Genomic DNA, 15,981 nt, shown 5'->3' with positions numbered 1-15,981 from the left:
CCATGACAAGACATTGTAATGCTTTTACCCAGCGTGGCTATCGGGGCAGTAGAAAGCTCGTAGATTCCTCTGCACACAGTGATACAGGATAACTTAACGCTGAACATGTTGGGTGTTTAAGCTAATGAAGAACACTGGGTATTATATCCCTCTCCTATTCTTTACTTTTCTTCTTAATATTGTAAAATCATATTAGTCATTTGCTTGGTGACAAGTTATAACTCAGACCTCAGAGTAAAAATAAAATCGTCAACATGAAATTACAGGCAACACAAGGTCAAGGAACCAGAAACATTTCTCATTATCTTTAACAAAACACCTACATTTTCCAGAGAAGAATAATGTGTTTTCTCCAAAGATTTTCTTCCATGTGAAAAAAAAATCCACAGAAAGGAACAAAATAAAAAGACCATATCAACATCTCTCTTAATGGCCTACCTTTATACTTCACTTATTTATTTATTTGGTCCTGTTGGAGCGAGAATTTATGAAATATTTTGGTGGGAGCCCAGACCATCTAATTTTTAGAGTTGATGTAACTTGTGAAGCTCCAATTCTTGTATTATACTTACATTCCCATGTTGGGCATTGAGTGTCTATAGTTAGCTTCAGGTCTTATGCAAAATAAATTGGCAGGTGTTTATTCAGGAATGAGTGATCTCTGAACATGAATGTGGAAATTAGCTTAGTTGTGGTTTCTTAGTGCCTTGGGAAAGTGGAAGTTGACTTTGAAGGAACAATCAAGAAGGACAGGATGAATATATATTATGGCATTTAAAGGAAAGTGAGGGCAAGAGAGAGAACGGGTTCATGTTTTCTCTCATATGGGAGTTAGGTACAAAAATAAACATACATAAAAACACACTCAGAGGGCTGGGAGTTTGGCCTAGTGGTTGAGTGCTTGCCTAGCATGCACGAAGACCTGGGTTCGATTCCTCGGTACCCCACACACATAGCAAAAAGCCAGAAATGGTGCTGAGGCTCAAGTGGTAGAGCTCTAGCCTTGAGAAAGTCCAAGGATAGTGCTCAGGCCCTGAGCTCAAGCCCAAGACTGGCAAAAAAAAAAACACACACTCAGAGCCCTATCCAAATATATATATATATATATATATATATATATATATATATATATAATCAAATTAACTGAAACATGACATGAAGAGGTGGATTTGAACAAGTTATAGACAGCTTAACAAACATGAATGCCAAGAAGCTGAAACATGTCTTATTTGAAGGGGTGAAGACTAAGGAGAGGAGGGGCAGATGGATCAAGAGAGAAATAATGGGTGAATGCAGTCATAATATTTAATAAATACAATTAATTAATATGTAATACTTACATGAAACTGGAACTGGGTAACAAGATGTGTACTTCTGAAGTAAGGGAGAATGATGGAAGGGGTGACACTGGTAAAGATACGTTGTATACATAAATTGACAAGTTGAATTGAAACCCCTTTCTGCAACTATTTTACAATTATTTTTAAAGAGGCAGATGGAGAGGCTAGAAGAGAAAGGTCAGCTCTGATAAGGAAAGCATGCAGTATATCCTGGGATACAAGACTATACTATGAACAGAAGAACAATAGGATGGCAGAAGAAAAAGCTAAAGGAAAGAGGCATTGGGTATATCCAGTAGGATAAGCCACTTCACTTCTGTATAAATTAGCTACTACTGTAATTCTGATATCTAACAACCCACTGTAAAGCCCCGTGGCTTACAACAGTCAGCAGATTGGCCTAGATAGACTTCATGAAGCTAAGTTCCACTAGACTTAAATTCAAATTCCAGAGTTTTGCATGTGTTCCACATCTTCCTCCTTCTTTGGGTAATAGGTATTTGCTGGATGTCCTCCCTATGACAACTACGCACGTGCATTGGAAGCTTCTCATTTTCTCATGTTTTTCCTACAGCAAGGATTCGTTCCTCCACCCACCTCAAAGGCATGCAGGGATGCGGATATGACATGGCTACAAGAAGGGGAAAAACTAAGGTCAGCAATGCAGTCTACCAGGATTCCAGATGTTTGCCTCTCTAATGAGAAGGAAGCTGGCCCCCAAGTCAGTGATTGTAAAATATCAGCCTAGTTGGGCACTTGTGGCTCATGCCTATAATCCTAGCTTCTCAGCAGGCTAAGATCTGAGGATCCCAGTTTGAAACCAGCCTGGATAGGAAAGGCTTTCTCGGATTAACCAGCAAAAAGCTAGAAGTTGAAGTGTGGCTCAAGTGGTAATGCACCAGACTTGAGCAGAAGAAGCTAAAGAAGAATTCTTGGCCTTGAATTCAATCCCTAGTACCGGCACAAAAATAAACACATAATAATATAACACAGTGCAACACATAAAATACAAATTGAGTGATCTGCATTAGAATAACTCGGAAAGAACACATCAAATGCTAGATCCCAGAGTTGGGTAGGGTCTTTAATTCTGTATTTTTTTATTGCTCCTTTTTCTACCAGAAGTTTTGATGTGGAACCTCTGAAGGCCTCTTTAATGCCATTTCAAATTCTGTAAGATAGTGATCAACTTAGCCTACCAAAGAATTTACCTGGAACTTCCCTACATATGTGATACTACCTGACAATGCATCCCCTATAATCCATAACCCATAAACTCCCTCTACAGCTCTACCACATGAAAGGCCCCCAGTAAGTTAGGCACGTTATTCTCTTTTACTACTGAAGTTTATAATTCATGTCCCCTTTTCCCCATGATATCTCAGATTTTACCTGCTAAGCAAACCAATATTCTTTCCTGTATTGAGCCTTAAGTCTAGACAACATTGGGCATTGTCATGGAAGTGACTGGCATGCAAAGAGATCTGTCTCTCCAGATAGGCAATATTAAAACTCCCATTTTATAAAGTGCCATAATTTTTCTGGTAAAAGACTAGGCTAAAGAGGAAGTATCCAAGCTGAGCTGAGATGCACAAGAGAGCTTCCTTTCCCAGCTCCTGGAGAAAGACAAATGTAGAAATGAATTTCTCATCTAATTATTCATCCCTGTTTATATATTCTTTAATGACATGTTCCCATGGTTACCAACGTTGTTAAATGCTGCCTGTGTTTCATTTTGCATTGATGCTATTTGAGGTAGTATGCTGGGAGGAAAAATTCACTTTTAAATGAAAGATGTAATTGAGGCATGAATTTGATCCGAGATGGAGTGTTACAGTGAAGGAGATGGCGATTTCGACATGATTTGCTGGTTGTGTAGGTTTGTGTAGTTCTGCTACCATGTTTTGTGAGTGTACTGGGAATAGGAAGGGAGGAAGAAGGGAAAGGAAGAAAAGAGAATGGGAGGAGGAATAGGAATATAAGTTCACATTTGTCATTTCACTACTATTACACTTTTAAGATTTATCCTATCAAGTGAGTGAGGTTGCTTTTTATCTCCCTTTGCCCAGCTCTCCTGCACCTCAGCCCCAACTGGAGACGCCAAGAGCCCAAACCAGAAACAGTCCATTCCTTCTCTTCAGTGTAAATTTCAGCAAGCATGTCATCACTCTAGTTTGCCTCTGAAACCCAAACTCTAGCAACAGCACAAAAGGCCACCTCCTGCTAAAGCAATGTCAGACATCCCACAACCAATTGGGGGAAAGGAAGTGGGTAAGAGTTCCTACCAGTGCTTCAGAATGTGCCCTGCAGGGGGCAGCTTCCCGCAGTTGTGCACAGCCTACTAAGGACATGCTGATAATCCAGGCTCCTTAGAAAAGCCCAGCATTACGTGCAAACACGTTAATCCTCGGCCACTCCGGCACAATATTTATTTTGTACTCATCTTCACAAGAGCGCAGTTTTTAATGGCAGTGGCTTAACTTTGCAGAGATTAGCAGTAGGTGATCAACTAAGCCCATGCCATTTAAATGCTTTTTCTTTTCTTTTTCTTTTTCTTTTTCTTTTTTTTTCTTTTGTCTCCTTAAAGGCTTTTTGCGTTTCTCCTGATTTTTGAGAGACACAGCTCTTAGAAATGTAAGGCAATTTGCACCTCTTTTACCCGAACAAATTTAAGCCTAGCAATTTGATTCCCAGGATTCCAGTGGCTTCTCTGCTAGGTTACCATGAGGTTATTTTGTTTATATAAAGACTTTCCTTCCCTGATTAAATCTGGGAGCATCAGGATGCCTTTTTTGTTTTTATTTGCATCTGCATATCAAACACTGTTATGTGCCAATCCAAATTTATGGGCTTTTGTGGTTATCTTTTATATTTCACATAGATTTTTATGGGTTATTGATTTACAAGCTGGCAGAGAAATTGAGGTCACTTTTCTTTAGCATTTAGAGCTGTAGAATAACTATTTCATAAAAATCACTGGAATTTTTAAACTGTGTCTGCCCAGGTAGAAGATAATCTGCAAATCTCAGAGCTTTTAATGTTTATATTTATATTCACCCATCTTTCAGGCTCTTTTGCACACCAATTAAAAGTAAGCTCCCTTTATTTAAGTTCATATAATATATTTTCCTCACTAATTTTGAAACCTGCCTATTTTACCTGTTCTAAGATCACTTCTCCCAGTTAGACATTGGTCTTTTAGATGCCAAAACTGTTAACATACTGTATTACTTGATTTTTTTCAGAATTCTAAAGTAACGATTAAGCTAATCGATTTTTATTCAAGCAAGCATAAATACTGTCCTATGAAGCTCAGCTTAAACTAAGGAGTCAATAACTTGTGAGGAAAACTATCCTTCAGGAAACCTTGGAAAGATGGTTCTGGCCCAAAGCTAAGGGAAGGGAAACACCATAATTACTAGGCAAGTTTTCATTTCATTCATTCTTCATCACCTGGAGGCTGGTTTGCTGTAACACTAATGTAGGAAGCCAACAAGGACAAGATTAGCACCTGGATTCTCTTCACCTGGAGTGTTAATTTATGATCCTTTGAACTTGGGGGTTGTTCTTATTGCTATATAACACATAGAAATATACATATATACACATTCCACATATACAAATACTCATATATATGTGAAATAAGCACATCTATTTTGACAAATCCATGGAGTTTGTCAGAGATTATCCTTCCTCTAATATCTGTGGATGTGTACTGTGTCAGGAGGAAAAGTCATAAAAAGGCCCAAAGCCCATGCTTCAAGCATATTCGTGAAATCTACTTTTGGGGGCTTTTTTTTAAATAGAAAGAGGCCAGGAGTTTGGCCTAGTGGTTGAGTGCTTGCCTAGCATGCACGAAGACCCGGGTTCGATTCCTCGGTACCAAATACATAGAAAAAAGCTGGAAGTGGTGCTGAGGCTCAAGTGATAGAGCTCTGGCCTTGAGAAAGTCCAAGGACAGTGCTTAGGCCCTGAGCTCAAGCCTAGGACTGGCAAAAAAAAAAAAAAGAGCCACCAACTGAAGGAGAGTAAGTGCAGGCAAATGAGAGAAATAAAAGAGGATAGAAAATGAGTGGTTGCCAGTCCAACCTGAAACTCAAGAAAGAAATGAAATTAGAGCAAGTGGAGGGACAGCAATGACAGATTTTGCATGTTACTAACATGGTACAGTCATCTCCTTTATTGGATTCCGGATAGAGCCTCATTTTTCTTTCATCTCTACACCTCACACATGCATCTCTATGACAAATGGTCTCTGGTTGGAGCCTCCATCAGAGCTATGTGCACTGCACTCCAGATGCCAGCCTCCTGCTCTGCAGCTCTATGCCAGAGCTCCCACGGGCTTGCATTCCAACCTGCATCAGCTGGACAAAGCAGTAAATGCCATTTTGGAATCTGTGTAGTCTATTGGTTCAGGATAGGAGGCGCTGGCTGGGCTGGAACAGATTTGAGTCCCAGATCTGTCATAAAATATCTGAGTGAAAATATGCCATGCTGTAGAATAACGATATAGGATAAAAATTGAGGTTTTCTTCTCTGCAAAACAAGATAATGCCTCTTTATTTCCATGTTATTTTAACAAGTTAAGGAAGTAATTTACCTGTTCCACTCAAATTCATCTCATTGTAGCCAAGGAATGTATGAGAAATATTTGGTAGAAAAGCAGTAGAGATGTGTGAACCAAATCACCAGATCCTTGTCCCAAACTTGTCATGGAAGTGAAGATATGGCACAGGTCATAGAGTGCCAGCCTTAAGTATAAAACTAAAGGAGAGCATGAAGCACTCACTGGACCCAAGCCCCAGCACCTGCGCATGTGTGTGATCATGCATGTACAAGCACATACACACACGCACACACAATTACCATGAAATATAAATGAATAAAAGTTAATTAAGGGCCGGGAGCATGGCCTAGTGGTACAGTGCTTATCTGGCATGCATAAAGCTCTGGGTTCAATTCCTCAGGACCACATATACAGAAAAAGCCAGAAGTGGTGCTACAGCTCAAGTGGTAGAGTGCTAGCCTTGAGAAAACCCAAGGACAGTGCTCAGGCCCTGATTTCAAGCCCCAGAACTGGCAAAATTAATTCAGACACATTTGAAGTATTAAACCCTGAAGTTATCTTATTAATGAAAGCCTCATACATAACCAGAACTCTTAACTCTAACCCTAAATAGACTGAGTGGTAAATAAGAATTGTGTAAAAACAGTCTCAAAAAAAAGTCCAAACCAATAACTATTTACCTTGATCCAGATAACCTGATCATGTAATCTTTATCCTTTACTGACAATGCGAACAAAACTTAACTATCTTATTTAAACTTTGTGAGGATATTTATAGCTTTCACATCACTGGCCTGATTGATATACCAAGAAAGCTGAAAATATCCACCTACACTAGAAAAATGCAGAACCTAACAGTAAGTGCAGTTTCATGAAAGAACATGTGTAATGCTAAATAACTGGGCATTAACATGTTGTCCATTACACCAGAGGCAAACAACTATTATTACATGTTTTCTCTGCCATGCTCTCATGTTGTGAAAGTCATCACAAAATTATCATAGAAAAGTCTCAAGGTCAGTTTATTTAAGTCTGCTTTTAAGTTTAACTCTAAATTTCAAGGAACTCAAATCTTGTCAGGTGCTGGTGCTGGTAGCTCATACGACTAGCTGCTAAATATTTAGTAGCCTGTGATTCAAAGGATTGTGGATTGAAGCTAACATGTGCAGTAAAGTCTGCCAAACCCTATCTCCCAAATTCCCAAATTATCAGGAGAAAAAAGCCAGATTGGAGGTGTGACTTAAGTGGTAGAACACCAGCCAAGAAGATAAGCCAAAGAAGCATGAGGTCTTGAGTTCAAATCCCAGTACTACTAAACCAAAATTCTTCTAAATGAAGCCAGTATATATTTATGTGAAATAAATTTGAAAATACTGTTTACAATTATTATTTTTAAATTTTGTATTAATTTATAGTCATCTTTCAAAATTACATCATTATTATAACAATGAAGTGTTATGTTTGCCCTTAATGATGAATGATTCCAATCTCATGGTATGCACTCAGCTTTTAAGCATGGTAAGTTTTCTTTTAATTTATTCTAAGAACAATACAATCACAGTATTCAATCACTAATGATACTGACCTACATAGATTGGATGGGAAATAAAGGACATGATATATCTAGACATATTTGTTACAATGCTAAATGAAAGCTTATTTCATTTCTCAAAATGCTATTTTTCTTAGTTGGGGGATGGTGGCTCATTCCTGTAATTCTAGATACTCAGGAGGCTGAGATAGGAGGATCATAGTTCAAAGCCAGCTTGGGCAGGAAAGTCTGTGAGACTCTTATCTCCAATTAAATCACAGAAAAAGCCAGAGGATGCTGTAACTCAAATGGTACAGTGCTGAGCAATACCTCAGGACCAGCAGAAGAAAATAAATAAATAAATAAATAAATGCTCTTTTTTTTATATTTTTATAATACGGATTGTGAAAGACTATAATTCTTAAATATATATTAGGACTACCAGATTAACTACTACCACATTCAACCCCCAAATTTCCAGAAAGCCATATAATTTGATTTCTTATTGTACACTGTAGTCCAGAGATTCTGATTGGCTCCCTTCCATCGGCAAGGCGGGAGCCCAAACACTATTCCCTGAGTAACCCCTTCCCCTACTCCTGGGGAAAGCAGAAGCTTCTGCTAAGCCATATTTCCTGTGCCAGCCTGCAAAAGATTGTGGCTCCTCTACCCTACATACCCACCTCACACTAACCCACACCACAACTACCAGAGGCTGGAAGGTTTCTATCAAGTGACCAGGAGGCAATGCCTTAATTATTTTTTAAAGGACGTGAAATGGAATATGACAGATCCATTTTAAATTTTATGAAATTAAAAAGGGGTGGTACACCCACAGAAAGACATAGAAGCCATCACAAACCTCAATAAATTAACCTGGAAAAAATCCTAAGGCTCCCTGAAGATCGAATCTAAGTAAATCAACTTACTGTAATTGTGGTCAAGACTGATACAGTGAGTAATGAAGAAATAATTCGATAATAAGGATTTGATTACCTTTTGTAATTAGAAGCGACAGCATTTCTGAATCACTGTCACCAGGCATATTGTTAAAATTAATACGTCTCCATATCTCTAGCCAAAAAACAAAACACCACAGCAAAGTAATCATATACTGCTTATCCTGACAATGCTTGAGATGTGTGATTTCTTTGTTATACCCACTTCAAGTATACTTTAGAATTTACCGTGAAGGAACAACCCTTTGGGTTAGGAAAGAGGTTAGTTCTTCCTCTCTTTTCACTTCTACTTTCTCTCTCTCTCATTCACTCTCTCTCTTTCTTTATTGCTATTTCTTTACCCTTGACAATATATCTCTTCCTCTCTCTTCCGAAGTCTGTTGTTATACAATTATCTTGAGCAAATTGATTGCAAGGTATTAAGTTGCTCTATTTACTTAGCTGAAGTACAAAGAGAAATGATTATAAGTTACTGTATGTAGAGGAAAGACTCACCCACATATGCTCTTGACTTATGTCACTCTAATGCAAGCCTTAAAACTCAATAAATGTGAGGATAATAATAGTTACTAGCTCCTACAAATACAAATACCTTATTTTAAAGCTTCTTTTTGAGCTTTCTCTAAGCATAATTAACAGCAATGTACATTTCACAACAGGATGCATAGCCTTTCCCCCCACATCTCTGCACACACATACCATTTAGTGAAATTAGACTAGCTCACACATTAGCAAAGAACGATCCAATTGCAGAATATTGAAGGCAAATAAAAAGTATGATTACAAATCTATCTCCATTTAAGTACAACTTATTCTTTTATGAGCAGTAATTCCTCTCTTTATTTTTGAAATCAAGAAAAGTCTTTGATCATGAAAGGAAAATTAAAATATGTGCTTTAATATCTGTGATTATTTTATACTGTAGTTTCTAAAAATCTGTAAGTATGATTTTTAACTTGCACATATTAAAACTCTTATTAAAGACAAATCCAACTCTAAATTGCTAAATTAGAGCAGCTATACACAAACAAACTTGATAACCTGAAAGAAATAAAGGAACTTCCTGGACACAAGCAGCTTACCTATCTTGGAGAAACAGAAAACCCAAAGAAACTAATCAATTACAATAATCACATTAAACTAGCAATAAAAGTCTTCCAGCCAAATAAAAAAGAAAAAGGGAGGGAGATAAAAAGGAAATGGAAGAAGAGGCAGAGGAACAAGAGACGGAGGAGAAGGAGGAGGGGAATGAAGAGAAGGCAGAGGTAGAGGAAGAGGAGGAAGAGGAGGAAGAAGATAGCACAGGACTAGATGAGTTCAACATTTAACAAAAACTTATACCAATTATTTCTAAGTTGTTCCAATACATGGAAGGCTGGAGAATTGTTCCAAATATATTATATAGAATCTAACTTCCTGATAACAAAACTAGCCAAGGAAAGGAAGGAAGGAAGGAAGGAAGGAAGGAAGGAAGGAAGGAAGGAAGGAAGGAAGGAAGGAAGGAGAGGGAGGAGAGGGAGGAGAGGGATGAGGGAGGGAGGAAGGGAGGAAGGGAGGGAAGGAAGAAAGAGAGGGAGGGAGGGAGGAAGAAAGGTTATTTAAAACCTTCTTTTAGCTTTCTCCAGGCATAATAGCAATGTACATTTCACAACAGGATGCACAGACTTTTTGCCCCATCTCTGCACACACATACCATTTAATGAGATCAGGAAGGAAGGGCAGGCCTATTATCTTGATAAATATACATATAAAAATCTTCAAACTGATTACAACAGCCTATTAAAAACATTAATCAGGAGTCAGGTGCTAGTGGCTATTCAGAAGGTTGAAATCTGAGCATCACAGTGTAAAGCCTTCCCAGGTAGACAAATCTGGAGATTCTCATCTCCAATCTCATCTCCAATCAACCAGCAAAACAAAAAGCTAGAACTAGAAGTGTGACTCAAGTGGTTAAGCACTAGCCTTGGGCACAAAAGCCTTGGGCATAAAAGTCAAGCCAAAGCACAAAGCCTTGAGTTCAATCCCCAGTATTGGCACGCGCGTGCGCGCACACACACACACACACACACACACACACACTAATCACCACTATTAAATAGGATTCGTTCTATGGTTATGGATTAAATGTTAGCTCAATGCACAAATAAATAAAATGTAACTAATCAATAGAATAAAAAATTGTAGAAATATAATCATTTTGGTAGATGCTGAAAAACCTCTTGATAAAAATTCACCGTATCTTCATGATAAGAATGCTGAACAAATTACATACAGAAGAAATACACCTCAATAGAATTAAGGTTATATGTAAGAAGATAATAACTAGGAATATTCTGGATGGGGAAAAGCTGAGTACTTCCCTCGAAGTCTGGAATAAAACCAAGAGACCTACTTTCACCACATTGTGCAACAGCCAGAGTAATCAGGCAAGGGAAAGAAATGAATGCTATCCAAAATGAACAGAGGAAGTCAGATTGTCACTGCTTGCCGATGATAGGATCATATACTTAGAAAACTCTCCAAGGACTCCGCCAAAAACTAAGAAATAGCATATTTAACAAAGTTACATAATACAAAATGAATACCTCAAAGCTTCTAAACAAACAAAACAAAAAGAGTTAAGAGACAACCTACCAGGTTCAGAAGCTAAACTTTTCCTACATGAGTAGTGACATTGTTACACTCCAGCAGAAAATTGCCTGAAACAGAACTCAAGAAAGCAAAATTATTTGCAATAGTTACAAATAATAATAGCAGTAATAGTAATAGCAATAATGCCTGGCAATAAATTTAACCAAAGACATAAAAGATCTCTACAATGAAAACTATAAAACATCACTGAATGAAATAGATGACACACAAAAAAATCCATGTCTGTGGTCCGAAAGAGCCAAGATTATTAAAATGGCTCTGCTACCTTAAGAAACTGATAGGTTCGACAAAATTCTTACCAAAATATCAGGCATTCTTCACAAGTCTTAAGTAAAGCAATCATGCAATTTATATGGAAGCATTTGTATAAAACAAAAAGATCAAATTGGGAAGCATTACACTATCTGACTTGAACACTTAGGAACAGACTTGAAGTTGTCGTGACATTGTTTTGGGCACAGACATGTGGCTCAAGGGCCCAGATCAGGGTGCCTGAAAGTGAATCCCTGCAGCCTGCCACCAACCACTGTTGAGGATACAAAGTTTCCACATTGGAGAAAATACAATCCTCCCAATAAACAGAAAAGCCGAGAAAAACTAGTAATCCATACAAAAAGAATAAACTTAAACTCCTATCTATCTCTCACCAGTTATAAAAATTAAATCAAAATGTATTAAACATTTGGATATAAGACCTGAAATAATAAAACTTCAGAAGAATTAGTGCAAGATTCAGGAATGGAGAAGAACTTTGTGGATAAGACCCCAAAATACAGGAACCTAAAGCAAAAGGGAAAAGAAAAGAATAAATGAAACTAAAAAGCTTCTCATATATCAACAGTAAAGAGACAGCCTACAAAGTACACAGGTGAAATTTTCCCTAATTTTTTTATTAATGAGTTAGTTAATAATGTGTCAAAAAACCGAAAAGATAAATGGGTGTGCACTATTTCTTTGCAAAAGCAATATGATATGTGATACATGTTCAACATCCCCTTATTGTTTATTTCTAGGAGAAAAATATATATACATTGAAATACAGTAGGTTTGTGTAAGAGAAGTATTCTCATTAGTTCCATAGATCCAACTGTTTTATTTTGGGTTTTTTGTGATTTCTTTTGAGGAAGTGTCCCCACACACAATTTGACCCTTAATCATTACATGTGTAAGTCAGTCTTCCACCCATTTCCTTATGCATCTCCAGGACATAGGGAAGACTAGACCAAAGAACCTTCTTCCCAGATTCTCTGTGGGCGGAGAGTGACATTGCTCTCTGCCTAAGTGGCAAGGAGGCCTGGACCAGAGCCACAAGTTGTAGGCCAAAAATCCAGACAGTGCCATGAGTGGATCAAGCTGCCATGTGAGAACCATGCTCCTGCCACTCGCAGCAGAGCTGATGCGGGCTCTTGGGCAGGCATCCCGCTGCCCATCCTGTGAGGTGATTTAGCACAGACACCCTGCCAGCAGACACTGAGCCGCCAGCAGTTGGAAAAGAAACAGGGATGAGTGTTTTCTCCAGTCTTGGCTTGACTACCCTACTGCTAATGTCTTGCTGGATACAAACTGGAGGATACAATATCTTCACTGGTTTGTTGGTTTGGGGTTTTTTTCCAACCAGAATTTAAGATAAAAGGAATGAAGAGAAGGAGATGGGGGGTGTAGGGGGGACAGTGCAGAAAAAAATCAATATGTATCTTACAAAATTTAAGAAAAGTTGGGGAAGGGCTGGGGTTAGGAGGGTTGGATGAGAATGTTGAAAGGGATGACACTGATCAAAACAAATTATATTCATTGTGGAATAGTAATTCCTTTGTACAACTACTTAAACAAAAGAAAAGTATCTTTAAAAAAACCAAAAAGAGGCCAAATAGTGTGACACTAAATGTAAAGACCTCCAGGATAAGGAAAAAAAAGCCATATGATGAGTGATTGATGTCCTTAATGTACTATGTTATCTCTCATCTCTTTTGCTATCCCTTGGTTATCTCATATTGTTATAATATGTTATCTGATATATTTTATATGTGCTTTATTGGTTGTTTGAAATTGGATAGAGAAGGGGGGAAATCAAGATGAGCGGGGGGAAGGGAGGACATAGGGACCATGTCATGAGAAAGGGTATCAATGTTTGTGAAGTAATGCACATTCTATCTGGTGAATATAATGTAACCCTTCTATTAATTACAATTAAAAAAAACCAAAAAGATAATATGTCCTCCACCCACATATTGAGAGAACAATGGAAGAGCTTTTGAGGCATCAGAAATTATTAGGGGCTATGTCTGGGGTCCAACATTACTTCACCCACCCACCCCCCAAAATGTATATGTTAAACATACGAATATGTAAAAATCTCAGAGTGAGATGGTGCCTTTAAAATGAAATTTCTTTGTGCAACTAATTAATACTAATAAAAATAAAATGGTTCTAGGATATAGAAACAAAAGCCATATAATGAGTGATTGTTGTCCTTAATGTACTATGTTATATCTCATCTCTTTTGCTGTCCCTTGGTTGTCTCATATTGTTACAGTATTTCACTTTGTTATCTGATATATTGGCTATATGTGTATTTGGTTATTTGAAATTGGATAGGGAAGGGGGGAAAACAAGATGAGGGGTGGGGATGGGGGGAGGGAAATGGGGACCAAGACAATGAGAAAGGGTATCAATATATGTGAAGTAATGCACCTTCTATCTAGCGAATATAATGTAGCCCTTCTATTAATTACAATAAAAATATATGAGAAAATAAATAAATAAATGTACATTTTAAAGAAAAAAATAAAATGGTGCAAGATGTTTGAAAGGTGGACTAATCTAAAAGGAAGTCCTTATGGTGGACCCTAATTCTAATCTCCTTTTATAAAGAGGAGATTATGAGACATACACAGAAGAAAGAACATGTGAAGACACAAGAAAAGTCATCCCTAGCCAGGGAGTGGAGCCTAAGCACATACCAAGCCATCCAGACTTTCAAATTCTGGAAGACTGAGAGAATAACTCTCTGTTGCTGAACACCACTTGGTGTAGTGTTCTATAAGGCAGTTCTAGCATAACTCATAAAGCAGCAGCTTAAATCAGCATCCATGAGAGGTAAAATCAGGTCCTGGCTTTTAACATTGAGATCTGGAGCAAATTCCTTCTCAGCACACCCCTGCACACACACACACACACACACACACACACACACACACACACACGCACACGCACACTTGTTCACTTCCTAGGTTAGGACCAGCTCCACAGATTGGTTATAGTAAAGTACATGTGGGCAAATGACACTTGAAGAGCTTCCTGACTCAAGTCAGAAAAGCAGGCCTGAGTTGCCCATCTGTACCTCTGAGTTTCCAACATGCTTCCCACCTTGTCTCCCTGTCCCCTGCCACCCAACCCTCCCAGGCACTCACAACTCACACTAACTGTCTCATGCTGGCTCCAGGCTTGGTCTCACAGCTCTCTCTGTTCTTGGACCTCTTTCAGTGGGTGATGGAAGTTGTGTCATTCAGTCATTCTGAAATCTATGGAAGTTCATTCAGAAATGTTCCCACTATTCATTTTGCATAATCTTCCATGGCTCATATCACAGAAAGGGGAAGCCTCTGCTACTTGAAATTCATGCAGAGCTGATTCACCAACACAGGTAGTCACAGTGGCTACGGGATGTCACTGCGAATGGAGCAGGCAATGTGTATGGTCAGTTTAAAATAGGCCTGTCATTTCTTGCCACCTCATTAGGAAATGATGATAATAATAGAGATTATGGATTTAAGTGGAATTTTTTCTATTAGAAAAAAGTAGAGTTTTTTTCTTGATTGTCAAAGAAAGTTTTTGATAAAGGTGGACTTTCAAGTTATATAACTTTCTGCTATTTTCAGAGAAAAAATTGATATACCTATAGATACCTTTATTCAATGCTCCAGCCTCATTAGAAGGGAAAGTTATAGGAAAGAAGAAAGTTCCTTTAAAACTTGACATAACTTTCTTTTGGGTCTGGTACAGATTGTAATGGATCTATTTAAAGCAGGAAGCTGGAAGCACTGGCAGGGCTTTACCTAGACTGGTCTGTGAGCAAATATAATTTAAAGAAATTCTTAAATAGCTAAGTCCCTCTCAAACGTTACTTGTGATCTGGAGGGAAGGGATTCTTTGCAGGGAGGAAGTTGAGAATGGTTCTTCTTATTTCGCAAGACTTCCCTGGGTTTTCAAAGGCAAATTAAATATGTCGGTGTCGTTTGTCATGCTTAAATAGAGATAGTTCAGTACATTTTTTTAAAGAAAACTTTTTTGGTATAAATTACTCAGCAGTGTCTGTTTCTTAGTAAGTTACTTACAATGCTGGACTGAGGAATTCAATGTTCTACATCAACTGAAAAATGTAATCCTAAGCTGGAGGCTGAAGCCCATAGACTCACAATGCCATGCAAACCTGGAAAAAAAAAATTGTAAGCACCCTTTCTCAACCAGGAGCAGGGTACAGTGGCATACAAACTATCATTCCAGCTACTGCAGGAAGTGTTAAATAGGAGGATCACATTCCAGGCACAGGCCAAGAAAAAGTAAGACCACATCTCAAAATGGCCAGTGTGATTCAATAACTAGAGGCATGGCGGTGATAGAGCACCTATCTAGTAAACAAGAGACTGACTTCAAGCCCCAGTACCACAAATAAATGAATAAGATACCTTAAAAAATAGAAGTTTTGTTTTTATTCTGAAGTAAGTTCAGTGTAAAGGTGACCATCTCTTCATGTAATTGGATTTCTTTAACATGAAATAATAGTTTCAGAACTAATTAAAATTGTGTCCTAATGAATATTTAGGACCAAGATATGTTATCTTTGCAGTACAGTTATATAGATTTTTTAATCATCCATAAAGGTAATTATACATTTTATACCCTCAAAAACACCATCTAATGTTACAGATACCCA

The 15,981-nt window shown here is 38.0% G+C and overlaps 1 protein-coding gene across 1 annotated transcript in view; it reads left to right on the top strand.

Moving 5' to 3' along the window:
- Positions 1-15,981, top strand: part of Spata16 (spermatogenesis associated 16) — a 228,129-nt gene that overhangs the window by 160,937 nt on the left and 51,211 nt on the right. The gene's annotated exons all lie outside the window — the stretch shown is intronic.

The sequence above is a fragment of the Megascapheus bottae genome, chromosome 1, assembly GCF_031878675.1.
Source record: "Megascapheus bottae isolate mThoBot1 chromosome 1, mThoBot2.hap1, whole genome shotgun sequence".
NCBI classification, from domain to species: domain Eukaryota; kingdom Metazoa; phylum Chordata; class Mammalia; order Rodentia; family Geomyidae; genus Megascapheus; species Megascapheus bottae.
Note: the sequence above shows the minus strand (reverse complement) of the source record. Positions and strands in the feature narration are given on the sequence as shown.